Source organism: Arvicola amphibius, chromosome 17 (assembly GCF_903992535.2).
Source record: "Arvicola amphibius chromosome 17, mArvAmp1.2, whole genome shotgun sequence".
Taxonomy (NCBI): domain Eukaryota; kingdom Metazoa; phylum Chordata; class Mammalia; order Rodentia; family Cricetidae; genus Arvicola; species Arvicola amphibius.
In genome coordinates, this window is record NC_052063.2 from 12,656,701 (window position 1) to 12,683,665 (window position 26,965).

Consider the following 26,965-nt stretch of genomic DNA (forward strand, 5'->3'; position numbering starts at 1 on the left):
CAATATGATCCAATACTGATTTATGGTAAATTGCCACCTCGGCATTGCTTGACAAATATAACCTTAGTGAACAGATAAAAATTCAGTGGTCCTTCAAAAAAACTTACCTCCCGATGCTGCCTAGAATTCCACAAAGATTTCTACTGACCTTTACTTTCATACAGTCTCCCCATTAGGATGCTTGGAAACTTGGTTTGGGGGCAACAGCACCCCTGCGATCATGTCACATTATATGACCGAGGGATTTGCTGCTTTAGCATAGATGGGGATGCGAAAGAAGCTCAAAAAATTGAGGGCCAGTTGTTATCCTGAAGTTGGAGGATTCCTCAGGACAAACAAAGAATATAAGAGGGTCTTTAAAAGCTGAAAGCCTTTCAAGAGGAAAGAACAAAATTCCGCCAACAAAAAATGGTGACAAACTTCAAGGTGACTCTAGTGTGCCTAGTTAAGAAAGCCTTGTAGCATCATGACATGGCTTTATGATGTCCCCCAAGCTTCATACCTCTACCATACAGAAACATGGACCAATGCTGTGTTTGTAGTATTTTCATACCCAGTTGTCGCTGTTACCTAGATATGGAAATAACCAGGCTAGCTTAAAGGTAGGCAAATATATTTTATTTAATATAAGGGGAAAAACTCATGCCACAGGCACGAGAGATCCAAGCTCTGCTTGACCGCGGGGGTGGGGGGGGGTGGGGGGAGGAACTACACAGAGAGCGCACCTGGGTGGTGCACAGGTTTTTATCTCCCGGTCCCAGAAAGCCACGCCTAAACTAGGTTTCACCTCTTACAGATTATTGGCTAACAAGGATTTCCCCATTACCCAGTAACAGAAAGCTACCAGTCTCTTCCATCATGTGTCCCAAATTTCCTTCGTGTGTTGTCGGTTAAAAGTAGTCTGGTTCTTTTCTTCAGGCGCTATAGATTTTAAGAGATTTCACTCCAGCTGTTTTCAGTTTCAGCTAAGGTGGGACATTGGTCTAGTCCGAATGTGTACACGCTACTCTTTTAGGGTGGACAGGAAATGCCCACTGGTGCAGGAGAGTGTGACAAGAAAAATGTGCCATTAAAATGACTCTCTGTGAGGAAAAACCCAGAATGGAAATGTTATAAACATGCTATGGCTTTCTTGGATACACCATACCAAGGCTAAACTTAATTCAGAAGATAAGACTGAAGGCAAAAAGGAATATAATTAAAAGCAATTTACCTAAGGAGAAATTACAGGGAAGGCTTTCATGATTGGAAAGAGGAATTTCATGGAGGGTGATGCTTTTGAAGATACTATTATCTTCCAGATATATGGGGTTCTAGAGAAAGGCTTCAGGGGGAATGTGGCCTAACTTGAAATGGAGGACCTCATATTTATTTGACACAAGTGAACGATAGTATTTTAAAGAACTAGTATGCTTTTAATGTGCCTTTTGTTTCAGCTAAAGTGAACTTAAAGAATAATTCCCCATGACACTAAAAAGCCTAGACAAGTACAAGTTCATTGCCAAGTGATGGAAAAGAGATAGGGACCAACTTCATGTTTGCTGGTAAATCTTTACCAGCTCAACAGTGGAGATTTCTATTTCGTAGAAAAAGGAATGGTAAAAACAGAACTCAAAGCCTTTTGCTTTACATCAAATTTTTACTTCATTTAACAAAGAAGCTATAAAAATGGGAATGTTGCAACTTCTTTCATCTAAAGACATTTCGGTTCAATTAGACTAACAAGTTCAAGATTTCCTTTCTGTAGATTCTAGCCCTGGGGAAAACGGCAGAGATTTCAGAACAGAAGAGCAAGTCTAACAGGTCCTGCTAATGTGTAACAAAGAGGTTGCATGGTGAACTCTGCTAAACCCTGACATATGCACAGGGAAGTTTGTTGACAGAGATTATGAGCACAAAGTCTCTTTGTTGAAGAGCATCATTTTCATTTTTGGATATGGTGTTCTAAATGCTAATATGGAATTCAATGATAAATGTGTAATATTTTATTTTATTAACAAAATATTAAATAATTTATATCCCTTAGAGAATATAATCCATTGAGATTAAAAGCTACCATATATAAATGATGAGTGGTTTCTAACAATGATAAATATATGTATATGTGTATATACATTTCAATAAACTATTATTCATCACAGAGAAAATATACTACATAGTTCATATAAAATATAATTAATTAGAATATGTCTTTTAAAGGCGATACCTACAAGAATAGTGAAATCAATTCTCCATAAACTCAAGACCTATAAGTCAAACTACCCATTTACTATTGAACTTGCTACACATTCAACAAATGTCAGCTTATCATAATGATTAACTGAACACATGAAGAGGCCCTGTTTTGTACATCATATTTTACAATGAGAAACAGCACGCAGTTTGAGGAACAAAACACAAGCATAAAGCCAGATGAAGATTGCATAAATATGTTAACCGATCTTAATAACAGGTCTGGAAAAGTAATACTAATGTCTAGACAAAGATTTTGGATAATTTCATGGATAGATGATGAATTTATCAGATCTTCCAAGTTAAGTGATGGGGCTGAAACCAGAAAAAAATTGGGTAACTATGGACTTTCCTAAGTGAAGTTAAAATTGCAGAACTCTCTAGCGTATAGAATGCCTGGGGAAATGCGAGGACAAGAAACGGAGGCTGGGGATTAACTGTTACTTGCAACATGGGGTACCTCTAGCTTTTGTTGCATTGAGGGATTAGGAAGCTCACTCCTTTCAGTGTGATCCTGAGACATACAACATGGCTCTGGTGCTGCCGAGGGCTGTGAAGTAGCTTTGAATGACTAATGTAAATTGGGCATGTCTGTCATGATAGTTAGCATAGCCTGATGGAGTCATCAGAGAGCTTGGCTAATGATTAGCGATGTGACATTCCTGAGGCAAATATACAGGAAGCTTGCTAAGTCTCCGTGAACGCTTCTAACAGACAGCCAGCCCAACTGGCAGAGTGGCTTGACTTGAGTGTCTGATTGGAGAAGGATAGACTTTCCAGACTCTGGGACTTGATCCTCAATCTCAGGTATTGATGAACATCCTTCAGGAAGAACAGAAAAGCAACAGTCGTTACTGAAAAAAAAATGTACCAATACTTATTCAGGTGAACTGAACACTAAATGGATCTATGGACAAAAAAAAAATCTTTCTAAGAAGGCAAGGACAGAGGTTTTATATATAGGATATCAGCTCCTGGCTAAATGTCTGGAGATCCATGTAGCTATTGGAATCCATTGATCAAAAGGTACTTTTAAACATTTTAATTGATAATTTTAAGAGATTAACATTTCTGGCTTAAATAAGTTGACTTTAAGATAGGATTCTACCTTGAGCGAGATACAATAAGGACTATATTGTCCAAATATCCCATTTTAGAAGTAGAAACTGAAATACAGGGAAACTAGGCAACTGTCTTCAATGTAAGTACACTATAGGAAACCACGTCTTCCAAATTCTTATGATATTGCAGCACCGCTTCCCTGATGGAAGGAAGTACAAGAGAAGCATTGGAGATAATCTGGTTTCTGAAAGAGATTGTCGGCGGCGGGGGGTTGGGGTGGGGAGAGGGTCTTGTTCCCCTTGTTCTTCATTCAAAGTCCAATATTGATTTTATTAAAATTGAAAACTGAGCACAAATTTTTTGCTTTCATTGATAAGAATGAAAGACCCGAGGGGAAGGCCATAAGAACTCAATCACAATAGCTGTCCTAAGACAGAGTCAGACGCACAGAGATGAGTGGTAATTTAGAAGACACTAAGTTCTAAGTTAGAAAACTAATATGACCTGAGGGATAAGCCACCAGCTTTTCTTAGGAAGGTGTTAAAAACTTGGGTTATCATGCCATTCACTTCATTCCTTGGTAATAGTATCTAAATAAAAGGCTGGAGACAGAGTCAGATCAAATTTTTAACTTAGAGAAATAGGTCAGGATCCACAGAACTAAGAGGTTCCTCTTGTATCCCACCACTTGGGATCTCTTTATAAAAAATATCTCAGTTCTCTTCATAAAAAATTTAATGATAAATATATCTGGACAGTATGTAGATAAAAAGAGGGCATTACATTTCAAAGAATCAATTTGACTTTACATGCAATCTTCTGCATTGCTGATTTATAATTCTAGGATCCTTTGTACAGGACCTGAAATTGACGTGTACGTTAACTTTAAAAACTGAGCTATGTTCTGTCAAACTGTCCTAAATACCCTTTTCAGAAAGAAGATGAGACTAGGATTTGAACACAAAGAAGGGAGGAAAGCTCAAATTTAGTATGTTAAACAAATTTCTGTGCTGCGGAGGTTTATGGTATGAAGAAGGTCTGCGTGGGTGGATAGCTGGTGGAGGTGGAAACATTCCAGAGTGGGACTTAAAGGTAAAAGATTAATCTGTAACTACAATCTTACCAAGCAGTGCCGTTAGAGGTCTTTCTGCTTGTCTTTCAGATGTTGAATTATAGCTCACCTCGATGGCATCTTTAAAATTCTGAGCCAAAGCAACCTTTCATTAGTACCTCCTTGAAGTAATAAATCTTGCTATGCTGGTGGCGAAACAGCCACATTACATTTCTCCATTGCAGTTTAGCTTTGTCCTTATTGCCTTGATGTAGCAGAAAGTTATATGGCCAACTTGTATAAGAAGCCCCAGTTGATACTTAAACATAGCATCCTACAGCTCGATGCAATCTTAGCTGCAGTAATAAAATATGAATTTCTAATTACTTTGGGATATACATTGCCAAACACATGCCACCAGGTATAAACAATCACGTCAATACTAAGTGAAGAGTCCCTAATGACTCTGAGTTCAAAGAGGATGGCTTACACTTAGTGTGTCCGTAAGAGGCATTACCATGGCTGTCTTTTATTTTATAATCACAGCTTTGTGAGGATTTTTTATGAATAGAGATATGAGGTGAAAAATAATGTGAACTCACATTATAGGTCTTCATGCTCTCTCAAGGATGTTGGAATTGCAATTTGGTGGTATTCTGTCCCACATGGATGATATAGCCAATGGATAAAATTAGGCAATATAAGTCTTGTTCACCAAGTACTCCTCAATGAGAAGTAGAAAAATGAAGCCCCAAAAATTTGTGAACAGAGGTTAAAAGTTTGTGAGGATTGCTATCTAGTGTCTTGAGAATTTCCCAATTGGGAATATAATGACAGAAAATTACACAGGCTTGGCCATTCAAAATGTATTGAGAATATGAAGGTTGATCCTGCAAAAAATGGTCCAATTGTGCAATACGCCATGAAACAATTTGTCAGTTAACTAAACGTTAATTGATAAATTTTACTAACAAATTAACAATTTGCTAATTGATTATTAACTCATTTTGCAATTACCAGAAAGTTTCTTCTCCAACTACCTATAGCATGCTTAATGAAATCAAGGACAATGGGACTATGGTGGCAGAAGGACATGATCCTTCAGCTGGAACAAATATTTTCTGCCACACTTAGTGCCCATTTACAATGAACAAATAGCCACTGTAATTAGACTTTCATCAAAGGGTATATCTTTGTGTAAAGTTATTTTCTGAAACTCCATTAATCTCAGCAAGCTACTTATCATTTTCCATTAAAATAGGTGCCTTGGAAATTCTGCAGTTGTTTTCGTTATTGATCTGACTTCTGCAGGCCCTGCTGAAGAATAATACATTTGGATATTGTAACCTTTTTCTACCTTCAGCCAAGTGCTTCCACAGACTATGTAACAATGGGCTGATAACGATGAGATCCACTACTTTACTGCTCCTACACATTTTGTTTGACTACTTTTTTTTTTAATTTGCAAACACATATGCAAATGTATCTTGAGTACCAATGTTAAACAGGCAATAGGGTTAGAACCAAAGATAGCCCCCATTTCCAACGGGTTTCTAAATCCTGGGAATTTCTTCTTTCAAACAAACAAAGCACTCACTGATTGAACTGCTAGTGTATAGAACTTAGCTGGGAGGAGAAGCAAGGGGGAAAAACACCAGGAGTAAACTGTTGAGTTCTACAATTCATAGGAAGTAGTAAAAGCCGATGGACAATTGACTGTGAAAAGCTGAACACAAGAATAGCTACGAGAAGAGAAGATAAATAGGAACATATACAGCACTTCATCCAGACAAAAGGAGGAAAGAACAAAGAACAGAAGTTCAAAGGAATGAATGAATCATTAGGGAGCATTTGGAGAGCTGGAAAGATGGCTCAGAACGCTTGCTGCTTCTCCAAAGAACATGAGCCTGGTTTACAGCACACGCCCTGGGCAGCTCACAGCTGCTTATAACTCCAGTTCCAGATCTGCCCTCCTCTTCTGACCTCTTCAGGAGCCTGCTCACTCAAGACACACACTCACAGAGACACCCACATGGCGTGCAAATAAAAATAGAAATGAATCTTTCTTCAAAAATCATTTTTAAAAACTCTTGAATTAGTAACTATATTAAGTATAAATGATATAAACACTATCATTAAGATGTAGGAGTGTCAGGGAAGTGGTGGTGCATGTTTAATCCCAACATTCGGGAGGCAGAGGCTGGCGGATCTCTGTGAGTTCAAGGTTAGCCTGGTCTGCAAAGCACATTCCAGGACAGCCAGGGCTGTTACACAGAGAAATCCTATCTCAACCTCCCTCAAAATATGCAGAAATGATAAAGTAGTATAAATGACAAGACTTGATTGTAGTACAATTAATAAAAATTCAGAGACAGATATTGGGGTTCAACCTGAAGGTCAGAATAGCAAAACAGCCAGCCACTGGCTCTTACCTCTACCTCAGTCTGAAATGACAATTTTGCCTCCAGGAATCTTAGAATGAGACTGTGTCTGAGAGCTGTCTCTCCCCTCCTCCCCCATTTTATATTCCTCTCTAGGGCTTATATTAAAGGTGTGCACCACTACTGTCCAGTTTCTATGGCAAACTAGTATGGCTACTGGGATTAAAAGTGGGTGTTACCAGTGCTTGGTCCGTAAGGCTGACAAGTGGGACTGCTTTACTCTCTGATCTTCAGGAAAGCTTTATTTATTAAAATACAAATGAACTATCACTACACTTGATTCTATCCAATCCACATGAAAAATACCTTATACATAAAGTTCAGTGAATAAAAAACAAATTAATATTTAAAAAGTAAAACCACTGTATTTCTAACAAAAAGAATTCTGGGGTAAGTATATTAGTATTATATAAAGGATGCTCTTAAACTGAAAATATTTCCAAACATAATTTTTGTAGTATTGTATGTACTATAAAAATAGTACATAGAGTATTGCCGAAATCTCGGTGGGGACCTCCAATTGCCGCGCCCCATGCCCCGGTGTCTGTGTTCTGTGTGCTATTACCCAGTTACCAAGCTTCGGGCAAGGGGCTGGAGGTTAAAATACACATACACACACAGACAGAGAGACAGCGACACAGGTCATCCTTGAATTCCGTAAGAATGCCCCCTTTATTGTGTTCAGGGGCAGATTATATAGAGATAGCCACGCCCCACCAGAAACCACTCTCCTGCCATCAGGAACTCCTGAAGTTCTCGTGCTCAGAGCAGGTGTAGGCACTCAGATCAGGGTATTACAAGAAATTCAGGATCTGGGGTCTCATTGCTCCCAACAGAGTATAGTTATTTTATCAAGAATACAAAACCTCATAAAATATTCTACAGCAGAATTTGAAAATCCATGAAACAAGGGTTTGTACGAATTAAATAAGAACTAAACACATAAGTACATCAGATGAACACTACCCTTCCCCAAACTACGAGAAAGCGTCAATTGACAACCAGCAGGTATAAGTAAGACTTAGCAACTAGCAAATAATTGTACTCAAATGATGTCTATAAACCATCTACCCAACAGTAAAATGAAACACATAGAGAGGGTGCTGTTGCAGGATTTTACAAACTCAAGAATCAGTGACCCTCAAAGAATTAATCTTCCCAATCTGGAGTCTAGGAAATCCAAGATCCAGACACTGGCAGATTCTTTCCCTGGCCAAAGATCTTTTTTCTGGTTTACAGTGGCCTCATGTAGTTCTTGTCTAGTCTCACATGAGGTGAAGACTAAGGCAGCCTTCTGCGGTCAATTATATAAGACAGTGATTGCACTAAAAAAAAGGCTCCACTTTATTTACTCTCTTCCATCTCTGCCTCCACACCTTCTGATCACATCACAATGGAGACAGGGCTTCAGCTTCTGAATCCTGGGATTATAAAAGTAGTCGGGTCACATCCACAAAGCAAGCATTTATATGCTTGAAAATTGCACATTGATACCATAGAACTTTTTTCTATGTAATTAAGATGATGGAAATCAGAGAACATTGTAAAATCAATACTGGAAACTCAATTTCACACTTCTAGATCTACTGGGTCAAAGGGAAACCACAAAAGTTTTTGGTTTTGTTTGAACAATTGAAATCAGAATAGTTTCATCAACATTTTTTAGAATGCAGGTAAAATAATATTTTGGAGAAATTTACGGTGCTAAACATATGAATTATAGAAAAGAAGAAGCTAAAACCTGTAACCGGGAATTAAAATAAGAAGAATTGAGAAAAAATAAAGTCTAGAGTGAGCAGAATACAGGAAGCATTAGTGCGAAAACAGCAGACATAAATGAAATAGAAAGCATTGTAATATTAAAAAACAACAATAAAATTAAAATAACTATTTGGGAAGATGATAGGCTCCCATTCACCTTGATCAAAGGGGAGAAAGAACAACCATAAACGACCAGGATTGAGAATGAAGGAGAAGGCATGACTATAAATTCTACAGATAGTAAATTGGTAATCATATGAAAAAGTTTGCCACTATATTGCCTAGTTTAGATGAACAGCTGTAAAAGTGCAGATGAATGCATGGTTTGTCTGGTTTCATTCACTTGCCTCTATTTCTGTATACTAGCTCCACCTCATTTCTTTGGTGACTGCAGATTAACAATGTTTGGATTCTGATGCCCTTACAAAGGCACGCCTCGGTGTAGCTTGCTGTATATGTGCTATACTCAGCATATGTGGAGTTCTTGGAGACTGTGACCTGACGCTTTTCATCAGATCTAGAAAACGTCACCCACTATTTTGTCTACTGGTTTTGGACCACCTCCCTGGTTGCCCGCTCCTATTAAAGCACCTAGGCATTAAACCATCTTATGGTGCATGCTTATGTCATGACATGCTATGTCATGGAGTCAATTGGAGACCTTCTGGATGATTATTTTCCAACATTTAATTTTCTTGACTCTAAAATTTAGGCTCTTTTTTTAAAAAAAAAAATAAAACTTACTTTTCCCGTTCAGTTCCAGTTCCAAAATCCTAAGCATTTTGTGTTTAATGTACTATTACCATCATATTGACAATTTTATTTTTAAAATAAATAGAATAAATATCATAATTTACAATTTTCAAACTTTATTTGTCAAAGCTGCTAATTTTTCTGGCATCTCCTTGGCTCTAATAATGTTTTCCCTTTATCCTAGATCGATGTAGTGTTTGGAACATCTGCTAGTTTTTTTCTCCTTGATTTTTTTTGTTTGTTTTTGGCTTTTTTTTCTCAGTTGTTCGGTTGTGCTTTTAGTCATATTTGATAATTTGCTTATGTAACTCCGGACATTCTGTACCAAATAGTTTTATCCTACTATTCTTTATTTCATAAGGGATATATTTATATCGGGTGAGCAGACAAATATCAAGTGGATTTCACTAGCCCAGGAAAGCCTAGTCTGTTTTCTGTATGCCCTTTGCTTCAGGGTAACCTTTGCCAGTTTCCATCGGCGAGCCTGGGCTTCTTCGAAGAGCCCTTTCTTCTCATGAACTCTGAGCTTTCCCATATCCCTCAGCGTCAGGACACAGCAGTTTTGTTTTTAGAGGATATCTGCTTTACCTGTTTGTCTCTTTAACCTATAGCAGCTGAACTCTTCCTTGTCTGTCTCACCGTGCACATTCACAATTCAAGAGCCAACAGCTCTCCTTAGCAAGCACTGACAGCAGGCCATGGAGCTGTGCCAAAGAAGTCTTCTTTCCTCTAAGTGCTTGGGTTTTCTCAAGCCCTGAACTTTTTTTTTCATGAATCTATTTTTTGCCCTGTTTTTTTTTTTCAGGCATTTATTTAACACGTATAATGAATCTGTACAGAAAGGTCCATTTAAACAGTCAGTCTGCGTGGATGCTGAGAGATATAAGCATGTAGAAGTGTGTGTTGTAAATAATCCCCTTATTTTTCTGCCTGCGTCCACAATACATTACATAATGTATGTGAATGATGGTGCTTAACTGTGCATTTAACCCAGACCAGTGCTGTCCAAAATCAGTATCTTATAAACAATACATATAATTTAAATTTTCCAATAATCTCACTAAATAAATATAACATGTAAAATTACATTTAATAATTCATTTTTCTCTATTAAAATTAAATATATTTAAAACTTCCATCCTAACATATGTCTTGTGTCTTGCCTACTTTAAGCTCCCATCCCATCTTAATTCAAACTGGCTCTATCTCAAGTGCTGAAGAATCAACCTCTTGTAACTCAGGGCTACTGTATTGGAAATGTTGAAGAATATACAGGGAAAATATCGCAGATGAAAATTTGAAATGCATGGTGAATGATAGTGGATGAACAATTCCAAGTATCTTCATCCGAGAGACTAATGGGTTTCCAGTTGCAAAAATATTTTATCATGTTAGGGGAGCAGTCTTATGTATAGAACCTTTTTAAACCACTCTACAATCAATTGCTCTGTTTGGTTTGGGGGAAAATACAAATCATAAGATTTAATTGGAAGCAGAAATTAACTTTTTTGGACCACACCCAAGAGATCTCTCCCAAATCTTAAATGCCAGAACAGGGACTTGTAACTCAAGCTGAGTTAACCATGTGGATCTTCCTAGGAGTCAGCACATGAAACACTGAAACATAAAGAAAGAAAGAAAGAAAGAAAGAAAGAAAGAAAGAAAGAAAGAAAGAAAGAAAGAAAGAAAGAAAGAAAACAGTCACAGAGTGCTTGAAAGTACTTGCATAAGTAACCCAGAATGAAAGCAAGGACTGCTTGACAGAGGTCTTATGTTCACAGTACCATTCAAACTAGACGATCTCTGCTTTTGTTGATGTCATTTAAATGGCTATTTTCCTAAATTGAGCCTCCCCATTTCATTTCAGGCTTTCCCTTGAGTCTCTGAATTCTAGATGTGTGTGAACACATGGTTTCCCTACTTTGCCAGCCCGGTTCCTAGACTCCACATAGTGAGGCCAATTTTACTAATTTCTCACTTTGTTGTAAGAATAGTTTATATCTTTCTTCCTTTATCTTTGACTGCTTGTAGGAATCAGAGTCATGGCTATTATAAATCTCAAACCAGATATAGTCCCTGTGCTGGCAAATTCATATCATTAAACATGGTATGAATTCATAGAAACCTTTTAACTTCTCTGATTTAAGAATAAATAGCTCTAAGGAAATTAAGAAGATAGACAACTAAAAATATCCCAGGATGTTATTTCTGGCCCATTTTACCCATACTTTGCCACATTAGCTACGGCACTTGGCTCCAGCTATTGGGGCTTTTCTTCTCTTTTCTTTGGAATTTTGTTATTTTTTTTCTTTTCTGGAGATGTTTGTATTTTTCCCCCTTTCTTCTTTACTTTATTGCAATTGGCCAATGAGCTGATCAGCAATGTCTCAGTCTAGTGTTTTCTGGTCTCACACAGTTCTTATTAGTCTAAGACCGATGCCAGGTAAGTTTTCACTTACTCAGGCTTTACCTAAGCTTGCAACAGTTCATCTTTCTAGATGGCAAATCTAGGCTTTGCAACCACATCGTAGAGACATTCTCGTGGCATCATCTGTCAGAGCTCTTGTTGACACAGAACTCTCATATTCGTGAGTTTCTCAGTTCCTCCTCTCTTGTTCAGGACTCGGCCCTGTAGTCAGCAAGGGTGTGTTATCCATCTCCAACTTCTCCAAAATGTCACACACATAGACAGTCACTAGTTACAAAAAACACTATCAAGAAGAGGGGTGAAGGACAGCAGTAATGCCTAACTATTGAATGGTGCTCTTTCCTTCAGTCTTCTTTGGCTACCAGTCCTGCCCCAGGAATTTGTCTGTGACCATGATCCAGATTTTTTTTTTTTTTTTTTTGGTTTTTCGAGACAGGGTTTCTCTGTGGCTTTGGAGCCTGTCCTGGAACTAGCTCTTGTAGACCAGGCTGGTCTCGAACTCACAGAGATCCGCCTGCCTCTGCCTCCCGAGTGCTGGGATTAAAGGCGTGCGCCACCACTGCCCGGCCCAGATTTTTTCTAGTTTCTGATCATGTTGGTTTGCTCTGTTTCCTTCCCCCTCTTTCAATCCCCATCCATCTTCATCTATTTGAGGGTCTAGTTCTTCCTTTTCTATTTCACGCATCCCCCCCCTTTAAAACATCTTTTCAGACCTTACAGTGAAAAAGAAACCTTTTCTTCTTTGGAGAATCCTCCTCGACCTTGTCCTCAGGGTTCACACATCTAAAACAGAATACCAAGGTATTTTTCTAAACAAATGATAGCTTTCTTTCCTATGGGAAATTCTGAGCCAGCCGGTAACATTGCAATTTATTTATCCTGCCACCCTTGCTTAAAGAATAAATCAGTGACGGTACATGGGGATGTAACTTCTCTAGGGAAAGGCATGTGTGACAAGGCAGAAATATTGCAATATGATTTTTTCTTAAAGGTGTTGATTATGTTGATGTGCAGAACCTGGCTACCTTGGTACACAGGATGCTGTTAAAGAAGACTGGATTCAGGGTATTTGTAAAAACCACATTTCTTTCTATTCATTATGTATTCCCATGTTATTCAGAAATGTTACTTCTCCCAAACTTGGAAAACAGTATTTGGGTTACACTTAGGTCTTCTCCGCTAGTTTTTATTTCCTTTTTATTCTTCTAAATGTATTCATTTGCTTCTATAAGCAAAGCAGGTGGTCATCTAAAAATAGAGTGATGGATAGGGAATTAAATGATGATACAAGGATCTTAGCCACACCAGGCTCATTACAGTTAAAGCATGTTGCTGGCTGATTGAAACTGTATCTTATCCCTGTGGTCAATGACTCTGATATATATATATATCTTTGCCGATTTACTGTACTCGAAGAGGCCAACTATATATTAATCCGAATGATTTGAAAACCCTGCCTTCAGTATTAAGCAGTATATCCTGACGAAGACTCCACTGAGGCCCAGGTCCTTTTTGAGAACTATGGAAAAGATGCCAAGGAACTTGTGAATGATGCTGCTCTTGTTCTTGGAGTCAGCATTCAAGGGGCAGTAAAAACAACATTGAATATTGATGAGAACTATGCTTATTTTCTATGCACATCATATGGAGTTACATATGTGCATATGCATACATTTATGACTTGGTATGGATATATGTGTGATATATATATAGTCGTTGTTCTGTCTCTCCAGGCCCAAATCTAGCCAATTCCAAGCAGGAACATTGAACTCTTTGCTAATCTGTATTCTGCACATACCATCTATGAGAAACTGAAACCTCTTTATCCTGATCCATTCTCAGGGCAGCTCTCTGAACTCCTTCAGTAGCTTCTTAAAGTTCAATCTTCCAAGAACTTGACTGAGGGTTACTCTAACACAAATCCATATCAATACTCCTCCTCTCCCTCCTTCTTCTTAAAATAAAAATTATGTGCTGGTTTGAATGAGAAATGTTCCCCCATAGATTCAGGTATTTGAACACTTGATCTGTAGTTGGTATCACTAAAGGGAGATGGTGCACACCGGTCAGAGGAAATCTGCCACTGGGGTGGCTTTGAGAGTTTCTAGCCTCAATTCATTCCCAGTGTTCTTTCTCTGTTCTGTGTTTGTGGTTCAAGTTGTGATTTCTCAGCTTTCCTGCTCTAGGTGACTTCTGCTATCCCCCTACCACCTTTATGCACTCTGGCTGGACTCATGAGCCAAAGTAAGTCTTTCTTCTCCCAGTCACTTTGGGTCACTGTGTTTTACCACAATAAAAATAATACAACTGAGTGGCATTATTATTATTATTTGAATATTATGTGTTTGCGTGAGTGTGTGCATGTGTTTGAGTGCAGGTATCTGTGTCACGGTGTAAATATGGAAGAGGGAGGACAACATTTAAGAGTCATTTCTTTCCTTCTACCCTGGTCTTTAGGGATCAAAATGAGCTTGCCAGGCATGGATGGCATCTATCCTTGCTGAGCTATCTCTTTGGATTTTGATGCCCGAATTTTAATTTGTTCCGTTCTCAGGGTTAACTAGTGTCAACCAAGAGACCTCATGGTTCTGTTTGTAGAGTGGTTTGTAGCTGACTTACATACCTTGTCAGAAGATCCCATTTTCCTTCACTCCATCTTTTTTTTTTTTTTATGGTGAGCAGCTGTGAAAATGCCCCATCCAATTCTCTCCTTAGTTCCCTTGTTGATCGTATTTCCCTCTAGAACTTATTCTTTGCTGAAGCTTCTACTGCAATTTCTAAACTGGCTCGGGGGAAATGCTGAGGCTGGCTTCCACTCTGGCAAAGGCAGACTGACTTATGGTGAGACAGAGATCGTCAATAATCCATTTTCATCTTCCCCATGATGATTGCTACAGGGGTGAGAACTTCTGCTTTTCAGTTTTGAAAATTTGATCACCAAGATATAGTAAAATTGAATTGCAGTGTGTCTAAACTCCTGGTTATTGTTACTGAATCCAAACATTGCCACATGCTTGTGATAGAACGTTGGCACCAAGTCCCGCTTTCTTTACAGTTCATACATTTTTGCTTTATTTCAAACTCTTCAAATTCATTCTCAAAAAGATGTTTCTTCATAATATCAATTGCCTCCAGTAAGGACAACAACACAGAACAAACATAAATAAAGTGTATTTGGAGGATTTATGCAAGTGTCATTGTATTTTTCATCAATATGTTATATTTTATTAATTACTTGACCATTTCATACAACATATTTTGATCATATTGACTTAAATTTCTCCACACAATTCTTTCCAGATCCACCACCACTTACCCACTCCCCAATTTCTTGTCCAACGTTTGTTATTTTTTTTAAAAAATAAACAACTACATGCAATTTGTGTTGCCAATATGCTTGTGAGTATGAGACTGTCCACTAGGGCATGGTGGGTCATTCTTGTCAAATAAGCTGACTCTTTCTCCTCTCAAACTATCTATTGTCCAGAGCTCCTCAATTAGGGGGAGAGGCTCAGGAAACCCTTCTCCCTCCATATTAGAGTGTTGACTGGCTTGATCTTGTTCAGGTTTTGTGCAGGCAACCACAATTGCTGTGAGATTATGAAGTCAGGGGTCTTCTCTTATCCAGAAGATATTTTTTGGCTCTGATCCTGCCCCAACATCTAGTAGTGTTGGTGTTATATGTTTATGGATGAGCATACACTGGCACTTATTCTCTGGGCTCTGTCCAATTATAAGTTCCTGAGATAAGTGAAGGATCTTTTCTAATATGGTCCAACAGCTGCACTGATGTATGGGTATAGAGACAAAGATTTGGAGGACAGATTGATACTCTGGGCATTGGTTTTGATATGTATGCAGTTATGTGGGAACAAATGCTTCACAAGCAAATGATGGGAGCATTCATGAATGAAGTTACTAAAATATGATCATAAATGCCTATCTCCCACAAGTTCACTTACACATACACACACACACACACACACACACACACACACAGAGAGAGAGAGAGAGAGAGAGAGAGAGAGAGAGAGAGAGAGAGAGAGAGAAAGAGATTCACATCAAGAAGAATATAGCTCAAATAAAAATGTTGACATTGGGTATAGCTCAAATAAAAATGTTGACATTGGGTATATCTGCATTATTCAAATATCGTCTACATTCCTGCTTCTCAAATTTCTCAGTTTTCTTTGGCAATAATTTTATAATGCATCTATCTCCAACTGTCTTAAGGATCTTCCATATCTTTTTTAAAATATGGAAAAATATCTCTAAAGATGAAATAGTGATACTCACATCTTGCAATCAACAATTTTGTAATTAGACTTAAGGCCCATACAACACAAAAATAATAATGGCTGGTGCTAGGGACCTAGTCAGCTGTTGACACTTTACTAGATCAGCATAATTCCTAACTACATTCTGACAGTATCCTTTCTTCTCATAGATAAGAATAGCTTACATCCCTCACCAAAAAAAAAAAAATAATCTATTGATAGAAATTGGAGAAATAACAGAAAACCCTAGTGGACAAAATGCAGATATCAACAGATTGTGGAGGACTCATCACCACAGAGATATCTTCAACACAACGCCTGCACCTAGAAGTCAAGGAATATAGTGAAAGAGGCATCTGAGAGACTGGAGATTATGAGATCCAGAGAACCAGGAGGTCTGCTGTGAGACTGTGTCTCTCAGGCATTCTTCTGTCTGAACGAGACCTGGAAAATGAGCTTTCATATCTTCAGGAGACTGCAGAAGCCTGGTGCTAACGAACACTGAGGAGTAAAGTCTGCCATCCTACCTCAGCCTTGTTTGCAAGATTCCAGTTCCTTCTCCTGTTATCCTTCGACCCTGAGTAACTTTCAAAAGAAGTTCCGCTGATAAGCTAAGTAAAAATGTGCTCCTGGAATTGCCTCAGAATTCTTCCGTCATACGGTAAATAAGATCATTCATTAGGCAATTTCTTTTCATGTTTTGAATACAGATATAACCTTTAAAGGTCACCCAAATGCATGATTTTAGTTTTTGATCAGTTTACTGAAATTCAATGGTAGGATATTAAGAAATAGCACAGGAAGTCACTTCAAACTTAACATATCAGCATCCTTTACTTTATAATAAGCTCCAAACCACCTCCTGGAAACTAAGGTGATTTTATATTTTCTCATAAGAAGCAGAGTTAATACTGTGACACAGCAACCACACACGCTCACACATACACTCAAGCACACAGATATATGCACACACACTCATATACATGCAGACACATGCATATGCAACACACTTGCATATGTACACAGGCACACACATACACTTACATACAGGCACACAATATGCTCATGTACATCTCATGCATACACACACCCTTGCATACATGCACACACATTACTTAATTACCATGTAGTTGCTTCAGAAACTCAGAGAAATTCTACTTCCCCCATGGGTTTTGATTGATCCAGGATAACCTGATGATGCTTATTATTGTAAGAAGTATCTCTGGAAGTACAGTTAAACACAGATAGTTTCATTCCAAATGGATCAAGGACCTCAACACAAAGCCAGCCACACTGAACCTCATAGAAGAGAAAGTGGGAGGTACACTTGAATGCATTGGCACAGGGAACCACTTCCTAAATATAACCCCAGTAGCACAGACACTGAGAGAATCAATTAATAAATGAGACCTCCTAAAACTGAAAAGCTTCTTCAAAGCAAAGGACATGGTCAACAAAACAAAAAAGCAGCCTACATCAAACCCAACCCCACATCAGGCAGAGGTCTTATCTCCAAAATATACAAGAAATTGGTCATCAAAGAACAAATAACCCAATTAAAAATGGAGTACAGACCTAAACAGAGAACTCTCAACAGAAGAATCTAAAATGGCTGAAAGATACTTAAGGAAATGCTCAACATCCTTAGCCACCAGAGAAATGCAAATCAAAACAACTCTGAGATTTCATCTTACACCTATAAGAATAGCCAAGATCAAAAACACTGATGACAACTTATGCAGGAGAGGATGTGGAGTAAAGGGAACACTCCTGCATTGCTGGTAGGAGTGCAAACTGGTACAGCCCCTTTGGATATCTGTATGGTTACTTTTCAGAAAATTAGGAAACAATCTTCTTCAAGACCCAGCAATACCACTTTGGGGTATTTACCCAAAGAATGCTTAATCGTACCAGAAGGACATGTGCTCTACTATGTTCATAGCAGAATTATTTGTCATAGCCAGAACCTGGAAATAACCTAAATGCTCCCAACCAAAGAATGGATAAGGAAAATGTGCTACATTTACACAATGGAGTACTACACAGCAGAGAAAATAATGACATTTTGAAATTTGCAGGAAAATGGATGGAGCTAGAAAACATCATATTGAGTGAGGTAACCCAAACCAGGAAAACCATATATCATATATACTCACTCATAAGTGACATAAAGCAAAGAAAACCAGCCTACAACTCACAATCCCAGAGAACCTAGACAACAATGAGGACCCTAAGAGAGACATACATGGATCTAATCTACATAAGAAGTAGTAAAATACAAGATATCCTGAGTTAATTCGAAGAGTGGGGATCATGAAAGAGGGTTAAAGGGGAGGGGAGAGGCAGGAAGAGGAGGAGAGAAAAATGTATAGGTCAATAAAATCAATTAAAAAAATCGACAGACAGTTAAACTCCAATCAGTATAACCTGCCTATGTGCACTGCATAAAGCATCTCTGGACATTCAATCCCCAGAATAAATTCTCATATCTACTGATGAATTCTTTAAGAATGGGATTTGTTTTGCGTAATTGTAACCTAACACTTTACTTTTGTTGATAATCACAAAGTTGGGGTAATCAGTACAATATATAATAATAATATAATAATATAATAATCTATCAAATTCTGTATCGTGCCATGGTCTCTCTTTCCGTGTTACTATTCAAGCAAGCCACCTGTAAAGGATGCATCACTTCCTTCCTTACACATTCTCCCCTGGATGCGTTTCTTCTGTTTCATTGCTAGATGCTTCTGTACTTTTCGATTTGCTCCTCTCTTCACGATCTTATTGCTGTTATCTCTCTTCTTGCACGGGCACATTTCTCTCACATTATTCCTCCAGCTTTGAGAATCAACAGACTCCATTAAACCTTAGCACCTAGCTTATCTGACCTCTGCTGTTTTCACTCTCGATGGAGAACATTGATTTTTTTGCTTGAATTTCAAAATATAGGAAATGTTTTCACATGTACCTTGTTAGTCTTTAAAAATATTTTTTTTGCAATTGCCATTAATTATTATTTTTACACATAATGATTTTTGACAAAAAGAAATTAAGAGATACTTCCAAACTGCCACAGATAGCAAAGTGAGGTGAGATTTGAATCTGTGTGCATTTAATTTTAATGTTTATACTATTGGCTACATCATAGTGTTTCATTCAACCAAAAGCTTAATATTAGTTCATCATGGAGATTACATGGTATTTGGAATCTCAATAGAGACATACAGTTCCTACAGAGATATTAACGTATACAAGCAATCTAGATTACAAAAGTTTTCTGTCATATCAATAGTCATTTTGAGGGAGCAGATATTCAAGCTAGCAGTGTGTTGTTTTGAATGTCATCGCCTGTCAAATCATTGAAAGCATTTGGGACATAAGCCTGACAGATTGGCATCCTACTCATACTATGGTTTGTTAAAATTAATTACGTAGTCTGTTTTCTTGCCAAGAGCAGATAATTCGGAAAACACAGCATTTCTTTTAGGGTGATGAGTGTCAGCATGCTGCCTGGTAACACTAGGTTTTAAAAAGAGATACTTTCTTTGAAATAGATGTGGGATGAACTGTTTCCCAAAGGGCTTTAGCGTGATTTTCATCTGCCTTTTTTTTTTTATTGCCATTAAGGGACCAGCGGCACCTGTGGGTTTTGAGAAATTTAGAAACAACCTGCTGAGCAAGGCTTGTAATTTAAACTATGGAAACATATAGCTAAATAAGTTTTGTCAGGTGGAATGAAAAAGTGAATTGCTGAGTCTTGAAATTCAGAAAACAATAGTGTAGAATCTATGGTAGATGTTAAATTATTTGAAGAATCCAACACTAATTTTGGCCAACCATATAACCATTTGTATTTTCTGATTTGTGAAGCTTGAAGAGACAAAAATGAATAAATATCTAAATAATAAATAAAACCATTTTCTTCAAAACAAAATTCTTCTAATACAGTTAAACTTAAAATCAGGAATAACTTGTACCACATAAACTAATTTATTAGCTGATCACTAGTTTAGTGTAAGATTTGATGTTCAGCCGGGCGGTGGTGGCGCATGCCTTTAATCCCAGCACTCGGGAGGCAGAGGCAGGCAGATCTCTGTGAGTTCGAGGCCAGCCTGGTCTACAAGAGCTAGTTCCAGGATAGGCTCCAAAGCCACAGAGAAACCCTGTCTCAAAAAACCAAAAAAAAAAAAAAAAAAAAAAAAAAGATTTGATGTTTCATTGGAATTTTATTGGCATAACTAAAACATTGAAGAAGAATACAGATTCTTCACATTCTTCATAATCTAAATCCACAGATCTTTCATTTATAATTTTAAACATTTCTTCCACAATAATTACGGGCATTCCTTGCTGTTCTTTGGTTCACTCTCCTATGGCAGTCCTTTGTAGTGTTTTTGACTAAACTTAACCATGTGACTACTAATAGTATCTACTAAGACTCGCTAGTGTTAAGTAAATAAATAAACATAAATACAAATTAAAAATGGGCTGTAGAGGTGACTCAGTGGTGAAGACTGTTTGTTGCTTTTGCAGAACAGCCAGGCTAGATTCCTCACAGCTACATGGGGAAGTGTGGTGTCCAACACCTTGACTTGGGGCAATGAGGGAATGAAGCAAAAACAGATGTTCAAGAGATGATAGACATGTGGACACAGAAAGACTGGGGTCAGGTGGGCTGTGTGGACTCTAATGAAATAACAGCGAAGAGATGATCATGCAGAATCTCAGGGGGGATGGGGTTAGCTAGTGCTGGCAAGAGATCTCTGTAGGTAAATCCTCTCAAGCTCTCCCAGGGGAGAAAGCTGCAACTGCTGGCTTTCACACACATCATAGACATTCGTGTTTGGACTAAAGAAAGCTTTGCCATTTCTCTGTTCCTAATCTTGGAGCAGGATAAGGCTATGCCTTGCCGTGGGTTTGAGGTCCTTAACATGGCCATGCCCTAGTTTCTATATCTCCCCACAGAAGGCTCAAATCTCCCTGTAACTCCAGTTCCAAAGGAAATTTGCTGGTATCTGCAGGCACCTTTATGCATGTGGAACACACAATATATTTGCAGGCAAACACCTAGAAAAGAATAGCTAAATAGATATTGCAATCCAGAGACATGGCTTTCTTTTCACTAAAGACTTGTTTTTACTAAATGTGTGCTGCAACATAGGAAAGGACCATGTTTGCTATTAGCTGAGACATTGTCTGAAGGATCATCACAAAGAAACATCAAAATCTAAGTCAAGAAATAGATAAAATACTTTCTTATGAAAAGTGTAGAATCTCTGAGAACTCAGCCAAGTTAGCTTTATCATTTCAATCTTTGACTTCAAGAAATGCTATTGCTATTGTTCCTGGAAAATGATGGGAGAGACAAGAGTGTGCATCTCCATAAGACTTATCTTTAAGGAAATCATTTAGAAATTGCAAATATTTTGTGGTGCCTTGGATCCCAAATATGTCACTGATTATAAAGGAGAAAAGTAGATACTTGTAGCTAAATAACTCTATGTGCTAGTCAGCAAAGTGAAGTTGGAAGAACTGAATATATGCATGGTTAATATCAATATATCAGAACAAGTACATCATCTCAAGATTTAAATATATGAGCAAATTATGAGTATTTTCTTAAATTCAATCATTGCATCAATTCTCCTTAACAGTACTTGTTTCTAATGTAAAGATGGTTTCACATTTCACTAAATGTTTTATTTGATTTGATTTTATTCCCTCCCCCCTTGTGTGTGTTTTGTATGACTGAAAACACTTTTGTGTCTCTTGTCTATGGATTCCAGAAGAGAAGTCAGAATATCTGGAACTGGTGTTATAGATGATTGTGAACTACATTTTGTGGGTGCTGGGAGTTGAATTCAGGACCTCTGAAAGAGCATTTAGTAGTTTTAACTGCTGAAACATATCCCCAACGGTCAACATTTTTTTCTACTCACTTTTTCTGCAAACACATTAATATCCAAAATTCTACTTATAGAGGAGTTTGGTTTTTTTTTTTTTTTTTTTTTTCGAGACAAGGTTTCTCTGTGGCTTTGGAGCCTGTCCTGGAACTAGCTCTTGTAGACCAGGCTGGTCTTGAACTCACAGAGATCCGCCTGCCTCTGCCTCCCGAGTGCTGGGATTAAAGGCGTGTGCCACCACCGCCCGGCCTAGAGGAGTTTTTTAAAACATATTTTGTCAAATGTCTGGATTATTGACCAACTATTTAATTAGTTCATAATCTTTTCTATACTTAATTATATTTTTATATATACATATTTCATTTAGAAGGTCCTTTATTAGTTTATTTTTAGTTCTAAATTTGACCAATGCCTTATTTCTTTGCTGTGATAAGATACCATGACCAAGGCTATTTACAGGAGAATTTCTTTGGGGCTTATAGTTCCAGAGGGATAGGAGTCCATTGTAGTTGGCAGCATGGCAGTAAGCAGGCATATACTGGAGCAATAGCTGAGAGCTCATATCATGAGATATGGCCATAAAGCAGCATCCACAGGGAGGAAGAGAGAGAGAGAGAGAAAGAGAGAGAGAGAGAGAGAGAGAGAGAGAGAAAGAGAGAGAGAGAGACTGAGAATGGTTTGATAGTGTGACCCTTGAAACTTCAAACCATGACCCAGTCACCCACCTCCTCCAACAAGCCTACACCTCCTAATCCTTCCCAAACAAGTCCACCAGCTGGGTACTAAGCATTTAAATACATGAGCCTATGGGGGTGATATTCTCTTTCCAATCACCACAATCAAAATAACTTAGTAAGTCAACCCAAATTCCTGTGTATTAGTGAGATTTTCCTATGAACTAGCATATCTGTTACAATCTTTACAAACTTAGAGTATGTTTAGCCCAATCATTTCATTTATTCTCTTAATCTATTATATAATTCAGAACTATGCTGTTAAAATTGACTTCTACATATCCTCTGGGTTCTACAGAAGTGAGAAGTGGGGCTAGATTTCCAAGGGGTTCTGAGAGAAGAGCCAGGACACTGATCACTGTTACACATCTAAACTTTACTATGAAAGCAAAGGTTTAGTGTTTAAATTACATTCTAAAATCAGAAATCTGTGGAGTTTTCTACTGTGATTTCCAGCTTCCCACAATTTTTCCCCTTTCATGGAATAATTAGACAGGGGAAATGAAAAGAGCCAAATGGAGCTTCCTATGCTAGGAATGTAAACAACCCTTCTCCTAAATGGTTGTCTCCAAACAAAGCCACAAGGTTCATTTTCCATTTTGCTCTTTGAAAGTCAAGCACAAACACAAGTGAGTAATATCCTGTGTCCCTCTTTGTAAAAGTTATATATCTGCAGCATGATAAGCCACTGTGGTTTGAAAACAGACTGATGTCTAATTAAGCCCCTCTAGTCCAAAAGGAAAAGCAATAACTGCCAAGTAATTACTTAGTTTCTCTATTGACGTAAATTCTATCTAGAATTTTCTTTCTATTTACTCACACACTTATTTGTATGTGTGTGTACATGTGTGGTTCATACATGTGTGCACTTGTGTATGGGGTCACACGTATCTTTGTTTAGTTGTGTGTATGACAGAAATTGACATCACATGCCTTCCAATCAATTGCTCTCCACCTAAGTTTCTGATACATGGTCTGTCAGTAAACTGGGAACCCACCACGATTTGGCTAGACCAACTGATCAGGGTCAAGCATTGAAGATCCACTTGTTCTTGCCTTTGCACACCAAAACTATAAATGTGTACTGGTGCACACCACATTTTGCATGGATGCTGGGGATCCAAACTCACATCCTTAGACTTTACCTGTTGAACTGTCTCCCCATTCCCTACATAAGGTTTCTTAAAATACATTATCAAAATGTCATAGCTCCCATAAGTACAACAGCAGATTTATAATTTACTAGCTTTGAAATGTCAATTTAATGTACACATTGCACATCAGCTTATAGGCGTGTTACCATCTGACCCTGTTAATTTTGATATGCTCTTTTAATAAATAAATAAATAAATAAATAACACAAAGGAGATTTAGAGTTTTTAAATTCTTTTAAATTCTGGATTAAAAAATACTTCATATTTGAATCATTCTTGTCTTATAGTTTGATTCTCTGGGAAATATGAACGTTTTTCAGCTCATCCCTGTTAAGGTAGGATGTATCAAGAAAAAAAAACAAACTGAAAAGATCATGATTTTTGAATTCTTAAAAATACTTATTTAAAATGTGTAATCAATTTAAATATCATTTCTCTTGGCACTGAATATCTCTATCTATATCTATCTATCTATCTATCTATCATCTATCTATCTATCATCTATCTATCTATCTATCTATCATCTATCTATCATCTATCTAGCTATCTATCATCTATCTATCTATCATCTATCTATCTATCATCTATCTATCTATCATCTATACACACACACACACACACACACACACACACACACATATCCACATATATGGAGATAAAAATGAGATGAAGAGAGAAAAGAAATCAGATGAGGCGAGGGGACCTGATTCTCCCACTCTTGCTTGGTGGTACACTTGTCTCTAAGCTGTAAATATTCCTTTTGGCATCTCATTCAAACCATTCCAATGAGTACTTCAGTGAGAAAAAAAATGGACCACAGTCATTGGGAGCTTTTCAGTTATCAAGTATATTTAAAACCCTGGTACATAATGTGTATTAAAGCAATAGACAGCAAAAATATCTGAGAAACTTGAAGGTTTCCTTATTGATATACACCAACATTTTAATTTTCAATTATGTGAATCTTTTGATACAACGGCCAGCATCTGCATCAAGTTAATATCTAGGACTCCAGAGCAGTGTCTGTACAGCTTAGCTTTCCCAAGCCATTACTTTTGAACAGCAGAAAATGAAATCTATTATTGGTTGAGATGGGTCATGCTTTGTTTTGTTCTACGAAAAGAATATTAAAACAGAACTGGGGGCCCAATTTTACTTATTCATAAAGCTACCTATGCCAAATTATATTTTAAATAAGTAATGCGAGATGTTTTTAAGTATGTATGGCCATTATCTCTTTTAGAATGGACATTGCTGATTAAATAATCCTAAATTTGTTTTTGTGTTTCCAGAGGAGAAATACTTAGCATAGTGCAGTCAGTCTTTCTAGTGATCCACTTGAGAGAGACATTTAAGCTTTGCCGAAGGTACCTCCTCTTAAGGCCCCAAGGAGCAGACATTTGGCTTTTATTTTCTGGGACAACGGTTTGAAAGGGTTTAAGGCATTTGTTTTAATTTTAATTCCTAAAGCCTTTAGAATAACATTCTGGAGCGGCCTGGGAAGGCTTCCTCCTGCAGCAGCGACCCTCCTGGAACCAGCCAGGTACTGCTGCTTGGTACTTAGTGGAACAGTAGGCTTACACTGAGCAGCTCACAACTGTGCTAAATATCGAGGTGTTTTTGTATTAAAAAGGAAAACAACTGTTTAAAAGTCAGAAAGGGGAGATTTTGGTATGATAAATCCAACTTTAAGCAGGACCCAGAGAGAAGCCAACGGCACATAGGAAAACAAGCACATATCTTCAAAGCTCATTCCTAATAGACATGGTAGCATTCTCCACTTCCCTAACAATCTTCTGCACCATTTTTTATTTGAATTCAGTAGTTTAGAATTTAACTACATTTATATTTTTCTTTTCTTTTTTGCATTAAATTTTTTAAGACTTACTTTTCTGTATATGTTGGAGTGGGTACTTGTAGGTACTTGCATTATGTACATGCCTGGAGGTCAGACAAGGGCACTGAATCTCCTAGACCCAGAGTTACAAACAGATATGCATCACCTTTGGGGTGCTGGGCAACAAACCTGCTCTGTAAAAGCAGCAAATGCTCTTAACTGCTGAGCGATTTCTCCAACCCTTTATCTCCAATTCAATTACAAATGCAGAATAAATACGTGGACACTGTTTCACTAGGTTGCTTAGCATGCAGCCCTCCTGTAGGAAGGCTTCTCTAACACCCCCATTTGATCAGACCCTGCAACCTATAAGTCCCACTCCACTCCCACCCCACACATTCCCGGAGAACACAGCGTCTCTCTGAGACACTGACAGCGACTGCACAGAGTGGACCAAGACTGGCTCCCTAAGTTACAGACAGCAACTGCAAGAATCGGTCCAAGAGAGGATCTCTGAGACACAGACACTGATTGCAAGGATTGGACCAAGACGCGAAGACACTGCCAGCACCAACTGGAGGAAGAGATGGGTAGGCGCCAATGCAAGAATTCACTCAACAACCTAAAAAGCAACATGCTAACACCAGAACCCAGCGCTTATACAACAGGAAGACTTGAACATCCTGACCCAGAAGAAAAAAAAACAGAATAAAATGACCTTAAATATAACTTTATGAAGATGATAGAGGCCCTTAAAGAGGAAAGGAAAAGTTCCCTTAAAGAAATGAAGGAAAATACAAACAAAAATTAGAGTAATCCCTTATCTAGATATGAATATATTTTACTTTTCTACATATGTGAAACAAAGGAAAACGCACCATGATGAAGTCAACCGTCAACCATCTAAGCCTGAGACTGTTCATTATCCTTCCCACTGCCCACTTTGATGTTATACATTACATTCTTCTATGAAAGTGCAAAACTTTTCTGAAGGTACAATTTAGTTCAGTTTTACCTCATAAGTTGATTCCTATCTGTTCTTTGTTCTGAAGCTCTATATCAAGGTGGTCATACTATTTATAATACGAAGTACAGACACAGCTTATAAGCTGTGGCTACTTCTGATGTGGGATTCCCCTCTGTATGCTGTGGTTAGCATTGATACATAAAGGAACCGCTTTGGGCCTATAGCACAGCTATAGGGGAACAGAACTAGGCAGGGAAGACTAAACTGAATGCTGGGAGAAAGAGGAGTGGAGTCAGAGAGAAGCCATGGAGCTCCCACCAGAGACAGATGCCAGATGGAACTTTACCGGTTAAGCCACA